At 36.7% G+C, this 24661-nt stretch overlaps 1 protein-coding gene and 1 long non-coding RNA gene across 2 annotated transcripts in view; one reads left to right on the top strand and one right to left on the bottom strand.

Moving 5' to 3' along the window:
- Nucleotides 1–3311, top strand: part of LOC140712048 (uncharacterized) — a 59113-nt gene extending 55802 nt beyond the window's left edge. The window contains exons 4-5 of the long non-coding RNA XR_012093501.1: nucleotides 1728–1760; nucleotides 3053–3311. This is a non-coding gene — a long non-coding RNA (uncharacterized lncRNA). The remainder of the gene's footprint in view (nucleotides 1–1727; nucleotides 1761–3052) is intronic.
- GALNTL6 (polypeptide N-acetylgalactosaminyltransferase like 6) overlaps nucleotides 1–24661 on the bottom strand; it is a 994726-nt gene that overhangs the window by 414470 nt on the left and 555595 nt on the right. The gene's annotated exons all lie outside the window — the stretch shown is intronic.

Raw genomic sequence — 24661 nt, 5'->3', positions numbered from 1 at the left:
TGGGGTCTGGAGGATGGTGGCCCTCTTTTCAGAGTTCTAGTAGGCAGTTCTTCAGTGGGGACTCTGTGTGGGGGCTTCAACCCCACATTTCCCTTCCACACTGCCCCAGCAGAAGCTCTCCATGAGGGCCCTGCCCTTGCAGCAAACATCTGTGTGGACATCCAGGCATTTCCATGCATCCTATGAAATCTAGGCAGAGGTTCCCAAACCTCAATTCTTAACTTCTGTGTACCAGCATACCCAACACCACGTGGAAGTCACCAAGGCTTGGGGCTTACACTCTCTGAAGCAATGGCCTGAGCTGTATGTTGTCTCCTTTTAGGCACGTCTGGAGCTGAAGCAGCTGGGATGCAGGGCACCATGCCCTGAGGCTGCATGAAGCAGGGGTCCCTGGGCTCAGCCCATGGAACCATTTTTCCCTACTAGACCTCCAGGCATGTGATGGAAGGGGCTGCCATAAAGGTCTGTAACATGCTCTGGAGACATTTTCCCCATTGTCTTGGTGATTAACATTTGGCTCCTTGTTACTTATGCAAATTTCTGCAGCTGGCTTGAATTTCTCCTCAGAAAATGGATTTTTCTTTTTTTATTGCATAGTTAGACTTTTATTCTCTGCTTCCTCTTGAATGTTTTGCCACTTAGAAATTTGTTCTGCCAGATACCCTAAATCACCTCTCTCAAGTTCAAAGTTCCACAGACCTCTAGGGAAGGGGCAAAATGCCACCAGTCTTTTTGTATAGCAAGAGTGACCTTTACTCCAGTACCCAGCAAGTTCCTCATCTCCATCCTAGACTGCCTCAACCTGGATTTCTTGTCCATATCACTATCAGTATTTTCGTCAAAGACATTCAAAAAGTCTTCAGGACGTTCCAAACTTTCCCACATGTTCCTGTCCTCTTCTGAGCCTCCAAACTGTTCCAACCTCTGCCTGTTACCTAGTTCCAAAATGGCTTCCACAATTTTGGCTGTCTTTACAGAAGCACCCCACTCTATCATTAACAATTTACTGTATTAGTCTGTTTTCATGCTGCTAATAAAGATATACCCGAGACTATGTAATTTATAAAGAAAAGTGGTTTAATTGACTCACAATTCCACATGGCTGGGGAGGCCTCACAATCATGCCAGAGGGCAGATGAGGAACAAAGTCACATCTTATATGGCGGCAGGCAAGAGAACTTGTGCAGGGGAACTCCCATTTATAAAACCATCAGGTTTCATGAGACTTATTCACTACCACGTATTCACCATATATTTCTGGGTACTGAAAATATTTAAAACATTGATGTAGACCTACAGTGTTAAGTCCGTTATGAATTATGGCTTCAGATATATTTGGTTTTATCAGTGTGATATTTTTGAAACTTTTCAGTATTTTATAAAAGATGTACTTCTTTCTTAAATTACCTATCCCTTCTATATTCAGACACATTCATTACATGTATGGCAAAATAACAAAAACAGATCCCACTGGAGAGAATCTTGAAAGCAAATAACACTGGTTTTACTTCACAAAAACATCATTGTCCACACATGAGTTTTATAAGAATAATCTTCCTGAAATTTTACTCTGATGATTGAAATGGTTGAATACATACAGTTTGTTCTTAGCAGGTTGAATAGAACCATGAGATTGAGTGAAGAAAAGAAAGTAGTTAAACAATGATATTGTTAGTCAGAAAAACATTAACAACTGATATTATTGGAATGAAAATTTGGTCTTTTAGCAGAACTTCAAACATCAAAAAATTACTGGCTGGGTGCAGTGACTCACGCTTGCAATCCCAGCACTTTGGGAGGCTGAGGCAGGTGGACTGCCTGAGCTCAGGAGTTCGAGACCAGCCTGGGCAACAGGATGAAACTCCATCTCTGCTAAAATACAAAAAATTAGCCAGGCATGGTGGTGTGTGCCTGTAGTCCCAGCTACTCGGGAGGCTGAGGCAGGAGAATTACTAGAACCCGGGAGATGGAGGAGGCTGCAGTGAGCTGAGATTGTGCCACTGCACTCCAGCCTGGGTGACAGGGTGAGACTCCATTCCCCTCCCCCCCAAAAAAAGCAAAACAAACAAAAAACTACTACATATTAAAAAAAGTTAAAAAAAAAATCCTGTGTTTTGTTGCAATCAGTACTTGTTAAATGTCTGAAGAATTTTATGTTTTTCATTGGTTGATGTTTCATTTACATAATGACTCTATGCAATTGTCAATTACATTTTTCATACAGGTTATATATATTGCATCTCTACATATTATTGTAACCACTACTTGTTAGCTTTCTAGAGAATTTTGTTTTCTGTTGGTCAATTTGTTTTAGATACCTACTCAAACATCAGTTATATTTTCCATGCAGTATATACATATGTGTTTAACATATATACATTTCCACAAAGCTATCTTGTTTTTATATAATTAGAGAGAATCAGAAAGATAGGTTCCCTCTAATTATATAAAAACAAGATAGCCTTGTGGAAATGCATACACACACACACACACACACACACACATATATACATATGTTGAGTTGGAGGAATAAAGGAAAAGGAATTAAAGAAAATATTTTTCAGAATGCAGCTACATGAAAGCATAAAAGTAAACTGAAAAAAGAAAAGATGAGGATTGGATGGCTGTGTTAAATACAGATTGCCATGGAGATAATGGCTATTTCACAGGCTCAGAGATAGAACTCTTGAGCAGCAGGTTCACTGATGCAAGTGGAGCATCAGTCCCTCCACTTTCTGCGGCGGTGTGATTGGCAGAGAGGCAGATGTGTTATCAGCTTGCTGATACTGCCCTGGAGCGACTGATGGAGATAATTATGATTTCTAGTAAGAAAATTTCCCTAGAGATGATTTGTTATGTAAAGATAAAATGTATGTTAATGTCCTTCCACACCACGACCTTGGTTTTGAATTTTAGATTTCTTAGGTATTTCACTGGAAAACTCCAGTCTTACCTGGGTTTGATTCTTTGACCTCAGATCTCAAGGTTTTACTTTTTACTTTGGTTTATTGAGTCTTTTTAGGTATGTAATGGTTACGTTTTCTCTTTTTAGATGTGCTGACAACCTGCAGAAGACTGACAGTAAGGAAAGTGGTTTGAGAAAAAGTGAGGATATTTGCAGATTTAAAAAGCAAAACAACTTCCTATTTGGGGGAAAATCTCTGTGGTGAAAAAAATTGTATCAGGAGGATTTCCCAACATCATAATCTTCCTGAACACTGAATTCTTTAGTTAACTACAGAAATCATGTTTTATGTAAAGATAAGATGGTCAGGGAAGGAAAAGTTCTTACAATATATTGCTAATAATAATCCCTGAGGGAGTAATTTTAAATGATTTCTTAATGTGACAAGCAGATTTTTTAATGATTTTCTCATCTTGAATCCATAAAACACAAGTCCTAGAGTATCATAATAAATACAACCTGAGCTAAAATTTGATTTCCCAGGTGCAATGTGGAATGTTTTACATCAGCATCGGAATTCCCATTGCTCAGGTTTCATTTCTATCTATACCTATGGGGATCATAAACAATCTTTTAATTGAAGTGATAATCCATAATAGCATTGATGGTTGGTGAATAAGCAGCAGAAACTGTAATGTGACAATGCTTCAAGTTTAATAGTGGTAACTGTTGAATTTTAAATTTTGTACTTTTTATCATAGACAAAAATGTAATTAGAAATTTTAATTAAATGAAAAGGTAATAAAAGTTGCTTGTCACATAGAGGGTAAAGACTCTAAATGCATTTTAATATTGCTTTTCACCAAAAGAGTATTAATAATTAACAATTTCATAATCTCATACCTAAATTCAACTCAGATACTCATATTAGAAAGTCTGCATTTTTAAATAATTATAAGACTAACAAAATCTGTTCTTTTTAATGATATAAAATGCTTGTCCATAAATAATAGATTTATTATTTTAGGAACCTTCAAAAATCCTTCAAATTTGACTCTTGTAAAAGAGTAAATGAGTTATTTTCTTCCATGTACTGAATAATTTGTTTCTCTTGATGAATCACAAATTAAAACAGAACAAAACACACAGAAACATATCACACACAGAGACATACACAAAGGCATACACAAGACACAGATAGACAAACACAGCTTAACTAACAGCATTGTTATACATAAAAGTGATTTTTTGGAAGGGTGGATGTCTTTGTGTGTTTAGATAAGGATTTGATAAATCAAGAAGGTTGTGACTCCCAGAGTGTAAATGAGAAACTTTGTGGCATATACGAGGTCAGGGGAAAATTATCGTGTGCACTCCAGGTCAGTAACAACAAAAAAGTGGATTACAAAGTAGGTATTTTTTTTTAATGAAGGATCTTGAAAATCTCTTAATATTCATCAAAAATTGCCCAGAAAGGTTACATTTTCTTCTTAGGAAAATATCAAAAGTTAACTTTGCTATGAAATCTTTGTTTTTAAGAAAGCCTTCTAGCACTAGCATTCCAAAAACTTCACTTTGGAAGTCACTATTTGTAACAAAGAACAATATTAATTGTGAGCCCTTGAATAATGGCATTCACAGAGAGACACTGACAATATGCATATTCAGAGATATACCATCTCTGCTTGCCAGCACCTGTGGGCACAATGTAGAAGCTGAAGTTTGGTTAAAGAAATGGCCAGGGCAAGGAGTGAAGTTTTTGTAATGACGGTTCCAAGATAATAGGCTGGTCTTGACTGCCTGAGCTCAAGTGATCTACCTACATCAGCCTCCCAAAGTGCTGGGATTATAGGCATGAGCACCGTGCCCAGTCTACCTGCAGAAGAATTTAAATACTTGATAAAATATTTAACCCAAGGTTAAATATTTTGAAAAAAGAGACATCAGTGGGACTTGAGATTGTGACTGATTTATTTACATTCAGATGTATGCTTTCTCATTTCAAAAAAGATTTGAAGCAGTTTCTACAAACACTAATAGACAAAATGTTCACAGTAAAAGTGAATGGAAAATGTACATACAAAGGAATACTGATGTTGATTTGATTATGAAAATAAACCAACTAAGTAATCACAAGAAAGTGATTAAAAGGTCAAGTGTAGTAAAAGAGTCAACCAATATAAGAAATATATAGAGTGACGAGGGTGCATGAAAGCTATTTTATGTCCCTATGATATAGCAGCATGTAGTGAGTATATATTTCTTTATTTCATAGAGCACTGCACAATACTAAAAATTCACAGAGCAGAACTGAAATTGAGACCCCGAAATACATACAAAGAATCAACAAAACCAAAAGTAGTTTTTTTAAAAGGATAAACTAGATCAATATACTGCTAGCTAGATTGACAAAGAGAAAAGAATATCCAAGTAAGCACAATCAGGAATGACAAAGATGACATTACGACCAATCTTACAGAAATACAAAAAATTCTCAGAGACTATGATAGAGCTCATCTATGCACACAAAGTAGAAAATCTAGGGAAAATGGATAAACTCTTGGAAACACACAACCTCCCAAGATTGAAACAGGAAGAAACTGGAACCCTAAACAGACCAATATCAAGTTTTAAAATTGAATATATAAATTAGTAACAAAAAACCTACCAACCCAAAAAGCTCCTGACCAGATGGATTCACAGCTGAATTCTACCAGACATACAAAGAAGAGCTGATACCAATTCTACTGAAACTATTAAAAAAAAAAAAAAAAAAATCAAGGAAGAGGCATTTCTCCCTAACTCATTCTATGAAGCCAGCATCACTTTCATACCAAAATCTGGCAAAGATATGATGAAAAATGAAAATACAGGACAACATCCCGATAAACATAAATGAAAAAATCCTCAACAAAACACTTGCAAGTTGAATCCACAGCACATCAAAAAGTTAATTCACTAAGATCAAGAATGCTTGATTACTGGGATTCTGGGTTGGTTCAACATATGCAAATCAATGACTGTGATTCACTACATAAAGAGAATTAAAAACAAAAGTCATGTGATCATCTGAATAGATGCAGAAAAAGCCTTTGATAAAATTCAATATCCCTTCATGATAAAAACCTTCACCAAACTAGGCATTGAAGAAACATACCTCAGAATAATGAGTCATCTATGACAAACTCACATCCAACATCATATTGAATGGACAAAAGCTGGAATCATTCTCCTTGAGAACTGGAACAAGACAAGTATGCCCACTCTCACCACTCCTATTCAACATAGTATTTAAAGTCCTACCCAAAGCAATCAGGCAACAGAAAGAAATAAAAGGCATCTACAGAGGCAAAGAAGAAGTCAAGTTATCTCTCTTCACTGACAATATGATTCTACATCTGGAAAGCTCCAATGATTCTCTTGAAACTGATACAAATGATTTCAATAAAGTTTCAAGATACAAAATCAATTTTTAAAAATTAGCGCCTTATCTGTGCATCAATAATGTTCAAGCTGAGGGCCAAATCAAGAATGGAATCCCATTTACAATAGTTACACAAAAATTACCTAGGAATACACCTTTACCAAGTAGGTGAAAGATGTTTACAAGCAGAACAACAAAACACTGCTGAAAGAAATCAGAGATGACACAAATAAATGGAAAAACCATTTCATACTCATCAGTATTGTTAAAATGGTCATAATGCCCAAAGCAACCTACATATTCGACACTATTCCTTCAAACTACTAATGCAATTTTTCACAAAATTAGAAAAAAACTATTCTAAAATTCAGGTGGCACCAAGAAAAGACCTGAATAGCCAAAGCAATCCTAAGCAGAAATAAAAAGCTGTGAGACATTATGTTATCAGACTTCAAACTATATTATTGATAGGTGACAACGTGCTAGCAGTCTTTGATTGCTCTCAGCACCTCCTCATCCTTGGTGTTCATTCTGGCCGTGCTTGAGGAGCCCTTCAGCCCACTGCTGCACAGTGGGAGACCCTCTCTGGGCGGGCCCAGGCGGAAGCCGGCTCCCTCTACTTGCGGAGAGGTGTGGAGGGAGAGGCGTGGGTGGGAACCAGGGTTGCATTCGGTACTTGTGGGCAAGCACGAGTTCTGGGTGGGCACGGGCTTGGAGGGCCCCACACTCAGAGCGGCCAGCTGGCACCGCTGGCTCCAGACAGTGAGGGGCTTAGCAACTGGGCCAGTAGCTGCGGAGGGTGCGCCGCCTGCGCCACATGCGCAGGGTCCTCCAGGACTGCTGCCTGACCGCACCTCACTCGAATTCTCCCTGGACCTCAGTCATCTCCCCGGACCTCAGCCACCTCCCGTGGGGCAGGACTCAAGACCTGCGGCCTGCCATGCCTGAGTCCCCCGCACCAACCGATGGGCTCTAGTGCGGCCGAAGCCTCCCGGACGGGGCCGTCCCCTACTTCGCGGCACCCAATCCCATCAACCACCCAAGGGCTGAGGAGTGCAGGCGCATGACATGGAACTGGCGGGCAGCTCCACCCGTGGCCCCAGCGCCTGATCCACTAGGCGAAGCTAGTTGGGCTCCTGAGTCAGGTGAAGACTGGGAGAACTGTTATGTCTAGCTGGAGGATTGTATATGCACCAATCAGCACTCTGTGTCTAGCTCAGGGTTTGTGGATGCACCAATCTGCACCCTGTATCTAGCTAATCTGGTGGGGACTTCGAGAACTTTTACCTCTAGCTAGAGGATTGTAAATGCACCAGTCAGCACTCTGTGTCTATCTAAAGGATTGTGAACGCACAAATCAGTACTCTGTGTCTAGCTCAAGGTTTGTGAAAGCACCAATCAGTGCTCTGTGTCTAGCTAATCTAGTGGGGACTTGGAGAACTTTTGTGTCTAGCTAAAGGATTGTAAATGCACCAGTCAGCACTCTGTGTCTAGCTCAAGGTTTGTAAATGCACCAATCAGTACCCTGTCAAAATGGACCAACCAACTCTCTGTAAAATGGGCCAATCAGCTCTCTGTAAAATGAACCAATCAGCAGGATGTGGGTGGAGTCAGATAAGGGAATAAAAGCAGGTTGCCGGAACCGGCAGTGGCAACCGGCTTGGGCTTTTTTCCAGCATATGGGAGCTTTGCTCTTTAGCTGTTTGCAATAAATGTTGTTGCTGCTCACTCTTTGGGTCTGTGCTGTCTTTACGAGCTGTAACACTCCTTGCAAAGGTCTTGAGCTTCACTCCTGAAGCTAGCAAGACCACAACCCACCAGGAGGAAGAACCTCTGGACACATCTGAACATCTGAAGAAACAAATTTCAGACACATCATCTTTAAGAACTGTTAACACTCACTACAAGAGTCTATGGCTTCATTCTTGAAGTCAGCAAGACCAAGAATCCACCAATTCCAGACACACTATAAGGCTATAGTAACCAAAACAGTATGGTTAGAAACACACACACAGACCAATAAGACAGAATAGAGAACACAGAAATGAAGCCCCACACCTGCAGCCATTTGATCTTCAACTAAGTCTACAAAAATAAGCAATGCAGAAAGGACTTTCTATTCAATAAATGTTGCTGGGATAGATGGCTAGCTCTATGCAGTAGAATGAAACTGACCCCTACCTTTCATCATACAAGATTGAACTCAAGATTGATTAAAGATTTTAATATGAGACCATAGACTATGAGGATGCTACCTAGGAAACATCATTCTGGACATCAACTTTGGAAAATAATTTGATTAAGTCCTCAAAAGCAATTCCAACAAAAACTAAAATTGACAAATGAGACCTAATTAAACTAAAGAGCTTCTGCACAGCAAAAGAAACTATCAGCAGAGTAAACAGACAACCTACAGAGTCGGAGAAAATATTTGCAAACTATGCATTCAACAAAGGCCTAATATCTAGATTCTGTAAGGAACTTAAATACTTTAACAAGAAAAAAAAATCCCATTAAAAGGTAGTTAAAAGACATGAACAGATACTTTCAAAAGAAGACATACAACCAACAAACATGAAAAAACACTCAACATCACTAATCATAAGATAATTGCAAATCAAAGCCACAATGAGATACTATATCACACCAGTGAGAATAGCTATTATTAAAAAGTCAATACACAACAGACATTGGTGAGGCTGAGGAGATAAGGGAACGCTTATACATTTGGTGGGAACGTAAGTTAGGCACTTTGGAAAGCAGCTTGGAGATTTCTCAAATAACTTAAAATAGAACTATCATTTAACCCAGCAATCTTATTACTAGATATATATCCAAAAGAAAATAAATAATTCTACTGAAAACACACATATACTCTCTTGTTCATCATGATGCTATTCACAATAGCAAAGACACGTAGAACCAACGGCAGATTGGATAAAGAAAATGTGGTACCTACACACCATGAAATACTACAGAGCCATAAAAATAATGAAACCATGTCCTCTGCAGCAACCTGGATGCAGCTCAAGGCCATTATCCTAAGCAAATTAATCAGGAAATACTGCATTTTCTCACTTATAAGTGGGAGTTAAACATTGGATATTTATGGATATAAAGATGGGAACAGTAGATAATGAGAACTACTGGAGGATAGAGGATGGGGTAAAGGGTTGAAAAACTTACTACTGGGTACTATGCTTACTACCTGGGTGACAGGATCAATGGTACTCCAAAACCTCAGCATCAGACAATATACCCAGGTTACAAACTGAGACATGTATCCTCTGAATATAAAATAAAAGTTGAAATTAAAAAGAAAAGACTTGGTAAGATAAACCAAGAAATAAAAAAAAAACTCCCAAGGAAAACTAGGTGATGTACACAGACCAAGATTGTCAATAATGAATTAGAAAGTACTAAAAATACATTGTATGATCTAATTGCATTTATTTACTGCAGAGCAGTAGATACTTGTTGGTGTCTTCAATGTTTGCCTTCCGTCTGTAAAAAATGCCTTTTTTATACCCCATGAATAAACTGTTGAGGTCAATGTTTAGACTCCATGGATTTCAGATTCAATCTGATTCAGATTCTCTCTTCTAGGAACTTGAAATTGGGGGTTTGCAGAAGTAATGAGGCTCTTCAGACTACCTGTACACTGGTTGCTCAAAAGCTGTAAGAGAGCATTTTTTTTTTTCCTAGGTGGAGGGATGGAAAAGCCGAGAAAGATGGATCTATCCAATAACAAGGACCAAAAACCACACGATTGTACCCTGAGAGGTGGAAATAAGAAATTATAAGATCCTAGAGAAAAATAAAGCAGCTTTAAAATAAACAAATAAATAAAAAACAAAAACAACAAAAAAAGCAGCCTTTTAATTTCTGCATTTCATCATAAATCTCAATTTTGGTTCCAAGGAAAAAAGAACCTAAATGCGTTTTTGCTTAAGCTAAAAGAGTTTATGTTCTTGTAAGAAAAAGTGTGCTGATTAACAGTGATATATGCAAATTCTTAAGATGGATATCATATTTTAAATTATATTGGATGATCCATATAGTTGTAAAGTACAGGCTTCTGTTAATTTAGAAATTTTGGAAACATTATCCTAAACTCTGTAGGTTCCATGATTAATTCTAAATGGAAGTAATTTATACTGGATGGATTAAAGTAAAACACACACAAAATGTAATTGATGTGTAAAACATTTCATGAATAAAATTTGAGAGATAATGGTAAAGCAAAAATTAACAAAATGAAAGACTGGCCTAAGCTGGACCAAGGCCCAATCTGAAATAATGAAAAAATTGCCTTCCAGACCAAAACCTGGTTCACACACAGTGTTAGAACAATAAAAAGGCTACTTGAATGGATAAGACTGGAAGACATTGTCTTGCATTCTGGCCATGGTAGAATGTCAGCCAAGAATTAAATTTGTTGCAAGAAAGCTGGAAAATTAGTTGAGTTTTCCCATAGAAAAGAAATAAAGGAGCTGAATGGAAGGATATTGATTGGTTAGATTACAAAACACAACTTTAACTTGGTTCTTTTTAGTAGGTATATTATGTAATTTGGTGTTCTGATTGATGCCTTTAATATTAAAATTCCTATTTAATGAAAACATGGTCCTTCTGGCTTTTGGATAGTTTCTATTTTATCTTATCTCATTATCCATCTTTTCCTTCTTCTCTTCCTCCATTCTACTTTCCTTTCTTTCCTTCTTTCATCTTTCTTCTAATTTTTTATTTTTTAAAATTATATCCATGTGGTCAAATAATCAACATATGTAGTTTAAAGAGCACATAGTTCTTTAAGATTTATTAAGAAATACATCAGCTCAGAGCATTCACATTTCTTTTTCCCTGAAGCAATCCTTTTTAACTTTTTTAGTTGATTCTTCGGGTATTTATCTTCATAGCTTCAATATAACTTGCTTGCATTGTTACTTCTTAGTTTTTCAGTTTCGTGCATTGATTTTTGACAATGAAGGATAAGGATTTAGCCTTTATCCTTCTTGCCTCTCCTCTACCACCCCCCACACTTCTCACTGTTGTCTTATTGTATCTTCGTTTTAATTATGTTGCAGCCTAGTTTCAGTTGGAGCCCTTAGTGTTTACGTTATTATCATGCTGTAACTTAGGTCTCTTAGTGAACTATTACATTTTCTCTCTTAAAAAACACAAAATTTTTTGGTATGGACTTAATTTTTGTTCATTTAGTTTTCTAGATACATATTACTGTTCAACCTTAAGCCCTCTGTCAATTATCTACATCTCCTCCTCATCAAACTAATATTAAAGAAACCTTTTCTAGATCCTCAGACCTGCATCATCCTGGGCTAGGTTTCTACTGTACCTGGCACACAACTGTCCTCTGGGCACATCATTTCATGCTCATCCTGGGAATTTATTTGGACTATTTTCTCAGTGAGCTCTCCTATTTCTGTCAGCCTCTCATGCATTCCTTTGTTCTTTTCTTCCTAGTTTTAGAGGAGCACATTATCTACTTGATTTCTGGAAAAGTGTTTGTGGAAGGTGAAATTGCTGAGAACTTGGAGGTCTGAAAATGTCTTCACCTTTCCACTGGACAGATAATTGATACAGATTTTAAGTGGGAGATAATTTTTGTTTAGTGTAAATAATTTTCTAGTTTCTAATGCTGTGGAGAAATCTGAAAATATCTCTTTGTCTTTTTAATGTGATTCATTGTTTTTCTTCTATGAAATCTTATGTAAGTTTTTTCTGTTCCTTGTTTCTGAAATGTTAAGATTATGTGTCTTGGAGTGGGTCCACTTTTATCCATTGTGTTGGGCATCAAATTGGATCTTTTGAATCGGAAACTTTAGTTGTGACAAATTCTCTTGAAATATTTTATTTATGATTTGTTTTTCTCTCTATTTTCTGTTTCTTGAGTTCCTACTAACAGGATGTTGGGAAAATTGGACTACTTTTCATAACTATCTTTCTTTTTCTTATTTTCTTGTTTTACTTGCTCCAATTTCATAGGAGGTTTTATCTTTAAAAAAAACAAAAAAAAACAAAAAAAACTTTCCATTGAGTTTGGTAGGTAGGGAGGACCATGACCCTAGTGTGAAGACCAGGGATGGCAAATAGAGGAAGAGCTTGACATTGGCAGTATGTGGAGGAGTGGGACTCTGGATAACATAGAAGCCTTGGTCCCATGAATGCCGTTAGATCGGTAAGAAAATACACACATCCAAACAAATCTTGATATTATTCTTAAATTCTGAGATTAAAGAGAAATATTTTAAGCTTCTAGGAAGAAAAAAACATTAGCTACAAATAATATATAATATCATCATAGTATTGAACTTCTTCACGCAACAGTGGAATTGCATATTAAAGGCTATTGTGGGGAAATAAAAAAACCTAAAACATAAGATTCTTATATTAATCTCAGATTAAAGTTATTTGTCAGAGCAAATGAAAATTAGTTTAGAATATCCAGAATATCAGAAAGTATATCACATTTCACATACCTCTTCTAAGAAAAATACTTTAAAACTGTATTACAAACAAAAGCAAATAAACCAGAAAAATCTCTTTTTAGAGGAATAAACAAAACAATATTTTAGCCATAAACTGACAAGGTTGTAAAGGACAAAAAATTGGAAGTTGGAAGTAGATTAATTATTGATAACAGAATTAGGGGACCCTGGAAAGTAATTCCCCAACTAGCAACTGTGAAAGACAAAAACTAACCTGCAGTATCTTTAAAAGTCTCAGAAAACTGAGGTTACTGTTATCTCTAGAAATAGTGGTTAAACAGGGTGGGCACATTGGCCTATGCCTGTAATCCCAGTGCTTTAGGAGGCTGAGATGGGATTATTGCTTGAGACCAGCCTGGGCAACATAGCAAGACCCCATGTTTACAAAATAAAAATTTAAAAATTACCTGGGCATGCTAGCTACTTAGGAGGCTGAGGTGGAAGGATCATTTATTTTTCAGAAACAAACCAAAATGAAATGCTGCATTTCTCCTATCCCAAGTCATCTTAATTTATGCCTTCATAATGATATTTTATTCCTTACGAGCTTTAATCAACAAAAAGAAAGCCGAGCTTCTCAGTTCACAAGAGCTTCCCCTGACATAGGGCATCTTATTAATGCTAGGTCAGGAAAAGAGAGTTTTCCACCAGAAGATGCATCTCTTCAGTATCAGCCATAAGGCTAAACAGAGAGAAAGCGTTATGAAAACTAAAAGGGGCCAGGGTTTGGTTCAGGAACACAAAGTAGAGGATCAAGACTTTAGATAGGGGGAACAAGGACTGTGGGAAACACCTTGAAATAGTCACGGATATTTGCAGCTAACTTCAATTTGCTAACAACTCAGGTAACTCTCCATTTAAAGAATTCTCAAAGGGGCAGAAATGTGACAGACCTTCTTTGCAACATTCGAAGTCTTTAATTTGGTCCCATTATGTAATGAATTAAGAAAAGTTAGGTGGGAAATTCAGGAATGTTTATCGCTTTTGTAACAACCTTTAAAGTAATATTACATTTTGTTTGATGGATAAAGTCATTGATATAATTCTGTCTTCAGTGCTTGCAAGATGGTATTTATACATAAGAGTGTATTTGTGCTTTGTTAGAATAACTGATATTTCTAGATTTATTACTAAATACAACACTATAACAATAGCATTTATAATCAGGAACAAAACAGAATGAAATAATAGAAACATTCAAAAATTTTTCTATGAGTGCTATACATGGTTATTCATTTACTATAATCTTCACCCTTTTAAAATGTACTATAGGGACCTCCAAGTTTGACCTGTTTAAATAAATTCTTACCTACATATGGAACAGAAATAAGCACAATTTGTGTTCATGAATAATTCTGCATGGTAAAAAATAACAAACCAGACTACACCCTTTTAATACTGGCGATTATTCCCTTCATTTCCCTTTCTTTAAACTCCTCCGTGTTGTGCATTACACGGAGGAGTTTAACTACATTACTATATCATGTAGTTATTCTTAGCAAAGTTTACATAAGCCACGAACCATCCTGGCAACTTTTCTTTAGTAAATGCAGACTAAAAACATGAAAACTGTGACAGTGCTGTAGGAAAAAAAAAGGCCCCAAGTAGTGCATGTCATTATGAAAGGAAAGGTAGCTTTGAAGAGGCATGTGACATGTTTGCAGCTACAGCTCAGATATGCCTCTTGGAAAGCAGTAATAATTGCCTATACACAGGAGAAAGGTTTCTTTGCAGCTTCAATGACACAGGCCTTTGAAGAAAAGAATTCTTTTGACATATGCATTTCATAGTACTTACGAATAAAAAGAAAGGTGAAACTCATGTGGCTATTCTTATCCAAGGTATATATACACACTCCGGGATATTGTTATGTTATCTGACAGTCATTAAATGTCAGAACTTCACTTCAGGGATCAAATAACCAGACACTTAAAAAACAAAGCTGACAGATAAAAACACAAAGCAACCTCAAAACGGTCATGGCTCAATAACTAGGTTAAGTTTTTGAGATATTATACTGTTGCATGAGACTTAGACCTGAATTTTACATAGTTTGAAAGTATATGACAAAGTTCCACATCAGTGATTCTTGACGAAGCTATGAAGGCAGATTGCAAAAACGTAAAATTAGTTTGTTGTTCTGAAAAAGTGACTAAGAGAGAGGGAATCAACATTAACACAAGAGTCATACTGTTGGGAAAAAAACCTCTCGTTTTGCTATTTGAGAAAGAATGAATGAATTGGCAGAATGAAAAGACATTTATTTGTGCAAATGAATGACCAGGATGAAAAGTAAAGGTTTTCTAGTATGGTATTGCATGTGCACTCATGCATATTTTCAGTCATGATTCAGAAGTGGAGAGACGTGACTGCCTGTTGACCTGATATCAAGGCTCATGGGAATCTTTTCCTACTGACCGTATTATTGAAGGAAAAAACTGCTTTATAATTTGACCCCAATTCATGTCTACATCAAAATCCTTTTCCGATCTCTAATATTAAAAAAAAAAAAAAAAAGACTCATCTCCCAGGCTTGCTTTTCCTGGCCTCTTATTTAAGCCATGGAGAGAGAGAGAGAGGGAGATTAAAAATCTGGCCTGGGCCATTAAAAAAATTAGTGATTGGCCGGACACTGTGGCTCACGCCTGTAATCCCAGCACTTTGGAAGGCCGAGGCAGGTGGATTACGAGGTCAGGAGATCGAGACCATCCTGGCCAACATGGTGAAACCCTGTCTCTACTAAAAGTACAAAAATTAGCTGGGTATGGTGGTGCATGCCTGTAATCCCAGCTACTTGGGAGACTGAGGCAAGAGAATTGCTTGAACCCGGGAGGCAGAGACTGTAGTGAGCCCTGATTGCACCGCTACACTTTGGCCTTGCGACAGAGTGACACTCCCTCTTGAAAAAAGAAAAATACATAGTGATTTTGATATTATTAAGTAATAAATCATGAGAGAGAATAAACACATCATATCTATGTAGAGAATTTTTTTTAAAAAAACAATAGAATGTATAGATGCAAGTGATAACAGTTCTAAGACTCTTTTATCTAATTGTGTTAAGTGATGTCCAGTTGTTTGGGAAGGTCCATTTCCCATAATTGTCATTGTCCCATAGATAAAGTGCAGAAGAATTTCTGTCTTTACTAAATTTATTGCCAAAGAAAACAGATGAGTTGGGTCTGGGGCGTTCATTGGGCTGTGTTAGTAGGGAGTAGAACTTTAGTGAGAGGAGTATAATGATGTTTTTATGGAAGCACTCTGTGCCTTGATTTCTTGGAGTGTTTTCTGTGGAATCGCCCTTTGCCAACAGCACCTTCAATGCTTTACCTATCATATTATGGCAGAAAATGATACAATGTTCTGGGCACTCAGCATTAATGATGGAGATTGCTCTCATCTCCATATGACCAGTCTAGGGGCACAAGTTGCCCCAAACCAAGCCCTTTTGCTGCTAGGGCTAAAGGAATCACCATATCCTTGTATCAGTAACTCTTTCCAACCACACCAGTGTGAGAGGGGAAAGCAGAAAAAAGGCTGCCTAACTCAATGAGAGAATACATTGAAATTTGGTACAAAATAACCATACAGAATTTGCATTTTTGGCTTCATTCCTTTGTGCATTTATGCCATATTTGATGATCTTTTGGAGAAGGAGGGACAGAGGCAAGACAGGATTCCAGATGGAGGAATTAATAATTTATCCTAGAGGTGCATGTTGGAGCAACTGATTCAGGCAATGTATGTTGTCACATTATAATAGCAGTAAAGGGGTGGTTATGTAAAGATTAAATCATTCACTCCATTTGGTATTTTGTATTTATCTTTTGAAGGTTACACCCACTTTGGGGTTTTATTTAAATAAAGTTAACGTGCATTTTCTTTTCTTTTCTTTTCTTTTCTTTTTTTTTTTTTGAGTGTCTTTTATATTCTGGCTCCCAAGATAGGGTCGATAGGGAATTAAGGGTAAATAATAAGGCGGTTCGCCTGACTTTAAGGCTCACGTGACGGTATCCTCAATAGCTAGTTTCTCTCATTCTCGACATGCTGTTATTACAAAAGAACTTCTCATTTTTAAAGATACACACCATATTTTTCTGTCTTTTCATCAAGGACAGAATGTACAACTATATATATCCTACACCCAAAATGCCTTATAATCACACACACACACACACACACATAAACACACTACTTATCTACCTACTTATGCAGGAGAAGACCATCCAGAAAATGTGTCTATTTTTGGCTGTAGGATTACCATACAAAAAAAATGTGAAACATTTTACCTTCTCCTCTGCTAAAAAACCAAGAGCTTTGAGACCTGGAAACCCAGATTACGCTTTATCTGGGAATAAATGTTAAGAGGTCCCTCCACTGAAATTCTAGACTCTTCGAAAGGAGAATAGCTGTTCTTGAGGTAAAAGCGATTTTATGGCAGGGTGTGTGGGTTCCTTGAAAGGTGGAGACCTGTGTTTTTCTTCATGAAAAGAAACTCATAAAGATTCAGGCCACTGAGGGATGTGGTACCTAGTTTTCAAGAGAACTGGGCCCCAAGATCCTCAGCTTGGGTTGTTCACAGAAGCTTCCTTGGAGATCATGTTTGGCTTGGAGCACACGGATGTCACAATTTTAGAGCTGCTCACCTGCAAATGGAACATTCAGGTTCTGGCAAGGACAGATAAAAATGAGAAATGACCAAACATTCTTTTCCCACTCTTTCTAGACTGTGATTCTCTGCCAACTTTGCTACGTGAGAGTGCCCTCGAATATAATTTGATTTTAAAAAATTTATTTTTCTCATACCAAAGTATCATGAAACAAATGTGTGCCAATTAGACAAACATAAATACATATGTTATAGAAATGTCTCCCTCTGCAGATGTTCAGCAACATTCTGAGGAAGTCAGGAAGAACTAAGAAAAAAAAAGGGGGTCTTATAAAAAACAAAAAACCAAACAACTGCTATTTGGTTACAATAGAGGATTGTGCATTAGGGTTAAATAAAAAACATTATCTCAACTGCCTGTGGAGCACAGTAGATCTCATTTTAAAAATGTTGACGTTTTTAAATGAGATCTATTGTGCTGTCTTTTATGGGGGCTTTGCCATGTTTCCAGATCTTTATAAAGGGCCAGAAGTACATGTTATCAGTTATAGGCAGAGGATGGTAGCAGAGAGCTCTTTTTACATTTAAAGTTTGACCCATATTCAGCCAAAAATTTAGGCATTTCATGTTTTTAAGCTGTTTCTGATGTATTAACTCTTTTTGTATTATTACAACTTTTTAATACTTCATTTACTTAAAGAAAAGAAATAAAGGTAAGAGTGTCAGGTGTTAGCTGGTGGTATTGTGTGGTTGTATTAAAGCATCAGAAAGCATCTGATTTTACTAAATTGATTGTCTTACCTTTGGGGACCCGGATTATTTTAGATCATTGTATCTAATTAAAAGGGCTGCAAAAATGAATTTGAATGTAAGGAGTTAAGGAACTTTGCAATTTAGATTATAAATTAAACTGAGTTGTTATATACTGTATTTTCAATTCTACTCAATGGATTCATAACTATCACTAGATATGTAAGAGTTATAGACTCGATTTATAGTATACACATTTTTGCCATACATCCTAAAACTAATTGTGAAGAGTAGTGTAATAAATAGAACGAAGCTCATTGCTTTCACTTTGAGGAGAACTTAACAGAAAGAGCATTTTCATTTTATCACATCAGCTTAATCTGTGTGGGGTGATAAACTCCAGGGAGTAAGAGGGCCAATAGTTAAGGAAAAAACAAAGTATGGTCTCATTTTGGCAAGTAAAGCAAAATCTTTTCCTTGGTGTGTTATCCCAGCCTGTCTTCACGGAAACATTGAGAGGAGAGCTGTTATAATAGAGAGGTAAAAATGCACTGCTGAAAACAGCAAAAGAGGGTCATTGTTAATAAAAGAGAAAAACAATAAAAGGTACATAATGTCAAAAGAGCAGGAGAATGTTTCACCCTCTCTAATGACAGGGAAGAATTTTTTCTCACTGTGAGATATTAGCCTAGTCTTTTTTTCTTTTTTTTTTTTTTTTTTAAATTATCTGCCTTATTAACAGCATATGTGTGGGGACTTTGCATTACTTAGATTAACACAGTTTCAGCAGGTGTGCTAATACCCTAGCCTCAGAAGTCACGTTCCTGTAACTGAAAGACAAATAAGCAGGGTGGCTAAAAGTCTCCTTTGAGGTCATCTCAGTAGAACACACGGTTTCATTGATTAGAACATGCCTAAGGAATGACCTGCTCATTTGCAATTTGGGAAGCATACTTTTCTTCTGGAATACATTTTTTTTTTTTTTTTTTAAACTTTCTGCTCATGGTTGACCTCACCTTTTTTGTTTAACCAAACCCATTAATCAAACATATCTCAGAGGTGGCTAATGATCTTGTAGAATTCTAATATAAGCAGAAAGTCAAGGACAGTACAAATTGATTCACAACACCTACCTTATTAGGCTTACGATGCTGTAAATGTTTCCCTCATCTTTTAAGAATAACAGCCAATCTGGTTAGCAGGGCTGCTGTTACAAGGATAAGGATTTTATGCACCTGTCTACAGATTCAACAATCAAAAATGGTTCTGCATTTCTTACAAAGTAGTTTGATGAAAATCTCTTCAGAATAAGTTATCATCAAATTATCCTTTCCAATATCTGAAGATATTTATACACATAAAACTACTCAATACAAGATATTTATATCATTGTGAAAAATACTTTCCTTCTGCAATACTTCAGTTTAAAAAATTCATGTCCCTTTTCTGTATTAAACTTTCATAGGACAATTATTAAACATAGGAAAAAGAATAAAAATATACATTGTTAGAACTGACTGGTGAATATCTAAGTTGCTCTGATGAATTAGTGGCCTTAGTTCAGCTTTGCAGTTGCATGTTTGGGTCCTCAACAGCTATTTCCCCAAGAAATAAAAAAAAATTAGTGTTTTTGCAAAATAGAGAATTTTTTCTATAGGCCACTTTATTGACAACCTCTGTTATCTACCTATCACTCTATTACATAAACAGAAAGAACACAAGAGAGTTTGAGAGAGAGGGATAGAGATAGATAGATAGATAGATAGATAGATAGATAGAGAGACAGAATGACAGATAGATAGATGATAGATAGATGATAGATAGATAGATAGATAGATAGATAGATAGAGACAGAGCAAGAGAAAGAGAAAGACAGTTGTGGGACAGGAGAGAGATTCAGCAGATTCAGTGATCTTAGAAGAGATAGGCCATCTAGGTTTCCCCAGTATAAGACTATAAATGAATATAATTCATTTTTAGTTCAAATCTAATCAAAGGGTAACACTTGGAAGAAATCTTTTCTTTGTAGCTAGAACAAAATTCCTTTAGCGAGAAGCCAGCTTAGTTGAGAATAAACTCTGATACACTTGCTGCAGAGACAAAGGGGTTTCAGGCTTGATCCCAGTTTTTCAGTAAGAGAGAAAAGTTGTTATTCAAAATCAATAGCAGAGGAAGGAAAAATGGAGCCAAGATGAAGTTTATAGCTAGGGCTACATTATGTCATTTTCAACATAATGTTTATGTTTCAAAAAATATGATGTTTTTGACTTTAAAGATGTTTTTCAACTATAATGATGTGGCACAATATTTACAAATTCCAAAAAAACACATTTTGCCAAAATATAAATCATAGATTTTTCCTTTAATATTTCTATGATCTTACTTAAATTTAAATTAGATCATGCTTTATGCTCCCCTTCGAAATTATCTTCTGGGGCTTTCTATGACATCTCAAATAAAATCCCAGTCTCTGCCTATGGTTTTCAAGGCTTTGTAGGTCCTAGTACTTGCCTCTCAAACACATCTAATAGCCCTTGCTTCCTAGTATTTGAACTTGCAGTTCTTTCTGATAAGGCCTCCCTCTCCCTTACTCTTCACGGGTCTTGGTCTTTCTTCTCCAAGTCTCTGCCTTAGAAAGCCCTTCTGTGATCCCTTATCCAAAGCCAGCAGCCTTCCTGTTATACTTTATTTGTACTCCTTAGTTCTTTTTCTTACAGAAATTATCCATCTTGAACATTTCACAATTCAACTTTCATTTTATTTATTATCCTCCCTTCCCCTAGCATCTATATGTCTAGCTCTTATCCTGGGAAATAAGCCCTATAAAGGCTGAGGCCTTATCTACCTTTTAAGTTGATTCCAGTGCCTAGCACAATGCCTGGTACATGTGGAAGATGAATGAACGCGGACTATCATAAGTACTGTATTCTAGGTAGCACTGGGGTAGGGTTGGAGTACATTCAGTGACTGTGGGAAGAGGGACAATGTTAGACAGTGGGAGGCCAAATATTAGTAGAATAAAAAGGCCAGGGCTCTGGAGTCCCCAAACCTTCTTCTAGAGAGGTTCTGCTCTTTTTTCATTTTACGTAATGGGCTTCATTGCAGTATTTAAGCAAAACAAAATATGCTGAAGCTTAACAATATTTGAAAGCACTGAAGTAGATCAGGAATTCCCTTTTGCATTTGTTTAGACCTTAATAACAACCAACACTTTAGGATAAGTATATCCTCAACTAAGGGGAAAATAAAAAAAGAAGGAAAAATAAATTTTAGGAGAATTTTTACATTACATGTCTCCTGTATAATTGTGCGAGACTCTTCTGACTGGCTACCAAACAGCCATTCCAAGTCATCTCTTATAGGGCTGAAAAAATGAGAACACCCATCTCCCTGGAAGTTCCTTTCCAGGGAAGGAAGATCATGTGACTTAATTCTGCCCAATGTGACTCAAGAGCAGGTTTGTGAGGAAACTTCTGGAGAACTTTTGCTCTGCTACTGTACCTAGTGACAATATCTCCTCATGTCTTTCATGTTATTCTGTTGCCCAGTGTCCTGGCTTTAATGTGCTCCAAGACTATACCTGTACCTCTTCTACTCTTCATATATGTGACATAAATCCATCTTTTTCTAGGTCCTTCTTTATCAGATCATCTGCATCATAATACAGATTCATATTTGACATAGTATCTATTTTGATAACACTGTACATTTGATTTTTTTCAACTTACTAGTCAAGAAACTGAAGCCCAAAGAAGTTAAACAGTTTGGATAGCCCACCCCCAACTTTAAAAATTCTTCCTACTGTCTTCTCATGATGTCACCATCATTCATGAGAGACTATTGTTGGCCAGGCATTTTACACACATTCCTGATCCTTATTCTTTATGATTTATCCTATACCTTTATGCTTTACCTTCCTCCCTACTTTTTCAAAAAATAGATGATGAGACTGAGACAATGGGATTATGCAATTTTACCAAAATAGCTCTATCGATAAATAGAAGTCAAGATTTAAAATCCTGTTGGTCTGAGACCTAAATACATGCACATTACATTTAGCTTCCTATGCTTCATAAATCATGAGGCATTAATATGAACTACAATTGTCTGTATTATGTGTAAACAACCAGAATGTCCATTTTCTTGACATATAGCCTAGAAAACTTCACAGGGGAAAAAAAGATGGCAAAACACCTTCATGAGATAAGAGTAGACTGATTACATGAAAATTTTCCAAACTCACTAGAGAGGCCAACATTCAAATTCAGGAAATGCAGAGAACCCCTGTGAGATACTGTACAAGATGACGAGCCTCAGGATACACAGTCATCAGATTCTCCAAGGTCAACATGAAAGAAAAAAGATAACTAGAGAGAAGAGGCAGACTACCTACAAAGAGAACTCCAACAGGCGAACAGTGGACCTTTTGGCAGCATCCTTACAAGCCAGAAAAGATTGAGAGCCTATATTCATCATTCTTAAAGAGAAAAAACTCAAACCAAGAATTTCATATCCAGCCAAACTAAGCTTCCTAAGCAAAGGAGAAAAACTATCCTTATCTAGATAAGAAAATAGTTAGGGCATTCATTACCACCAGACCTGCCTTATGAGAGGTCCTTAAGGTAATGCTAACTATGGAAATGAAAGATCATTACTTGATCTTTCAAAAACACACTTAAGTACATAGACCATTGACACTATAAAGCACCTACACAATCAAGTCTGCATTATAACCAGCTAACATCATAACGACAAGATTAAATCTGCACATACCAATATTAATATTGAATGTAAACATGCTAAATGCCCCACTTAACAGGCGCAGAGTGGCAAGATGGATAAAGAAACAAGATGCAATAACATGCTGTTTTCAAGAGTCTGAGCTCATGGAATGACGTTCATAGGCTCAAACTAAAGGAATGGAGAAAAATCTACCAAGCAAATGAAAAACAGAAAGAAGCAGGGATTGCTATTCTAATTTCTGACAAAATAGACTTTAACAATGATCCAAAAAGACAAGGCCATTACATAATGGTAAAGGGTTTAATTCAACAAGAATACCCAACTATCCTACATATATATGCACACAACATAAGAACATCCAGATTCATAAAACAAGTTCTTAGAGACCTATAAAAACCCTTAGACTCCCACACGATAATAGTGGGAGACTTCAACACCTCATTGACAGTATTAGACAGATCATCAATGCAGAATATTAACAAAGATATTCAGGACATAAACTCAGCACTTGACCAAATGGACCTAACAGACATCTAAAGAACACTTCACCCAACAACAACAGAATATACAGTCTAATCACCTGCATATACATAATCTAAAATTGATCATATGCTCAGCCATAAAGCAATTCTCAACAGGTCAATAAAATCGAAATCATACCAGGCACACTCTCAAGCCACAGAACAATAAAAATAGAAACAAATACTAAGATGGTCACTCAAAATCATACAATTACATGGAAATTAAGCAACCTGTTCCTAATGACTTTTGGGTAAATAAGGCAATTAAGGCAGAAATTATTTGAAACTAATTAAAACTAAGATACAGCCTACCAGAATCTCTGGGTCACAGGTAAGCAGTGTTAAGAGAAAAGTTTATAGCACTAAGTGCACATATCAAAAAGTTAGAAAGATCCCAATTTAACAACCTAACATCACACTCTAGGTGCTCCTAGAGGACCTAGAAAAACAAGTGCAAACCAACTACAAAGCTAGCAGAAGACAAGAAATAATCAAAATCAGAGCTGAACTGGAGATTAAGACATGAAAAACCATTCAAAAAAACCAAAGAACTCAGAGGTTGGTTTTTTGAAAAAATTAATAGAATAGACTGCTAGATAGACTAATGAAGAAACACAGAGAAAAGATCCAAAGAAACACAATTAGAAATGACAAAGGGGACATTAACCGATGCCAAAGAAATACAACTAACCATAAGAGAATATTATGAATACCTCTATGAACACAAACCAGAAAATCTAGAATAAATTGATAAATTCCTGGACACATTCACCTTCCCAAGACTGAGCCAGGAAAAAGTTGATTCCCTGAACAGATCAATAACAAGCTGCAAAATTGAATCAATAATAAATAGCCTACCAACAACAACAACAAAAAGTCCAGGACCAGATGAATTCATAGACAAATTCTACCAGGTATACAAAGAAAAGCTGGCATCATTCCTACTGAAACTATTCCAAACAATTTGAAGAGGAGGAACACCTCTTTAACTCATTCCATGAGGCCAGCATCATATCCTGATACCAAAACCTGGCAGACACACACACATACACACACACACACACACACACACACACACACAGTGAGAGAGAGAGAGAGAGAGAGAGAGAGAAAACTTCAGGCCAATATCCTTGGTGAACATCCAGGCAAAAATCCTCAATAAAATACTAGCAGACTGAATTCGGCAGCACATCAAAAAGC

The sequence above is a fragment of the Chlorocebus sabaeus genome, chromosome 7 (genome assembly GCF_047675955.1).
Source record: "Chlorocebus sabaeus isolate Y175 chromosome 7, mChlSab1.0.hap1, whole genome shotgun sequence".
Classification (NCBI taxonomy): domain Eukaryota; kingdom Metazoa; phylum Chordata; class Mammalia; order Primates; family Cercopithecidae; genus Chlorocebus; species Chlorocebus sabaeus.
Note: the sequence above shows the minus strand (reverse complement) of the source record. Positions and strands in the feature narration are given on the sequence as shown.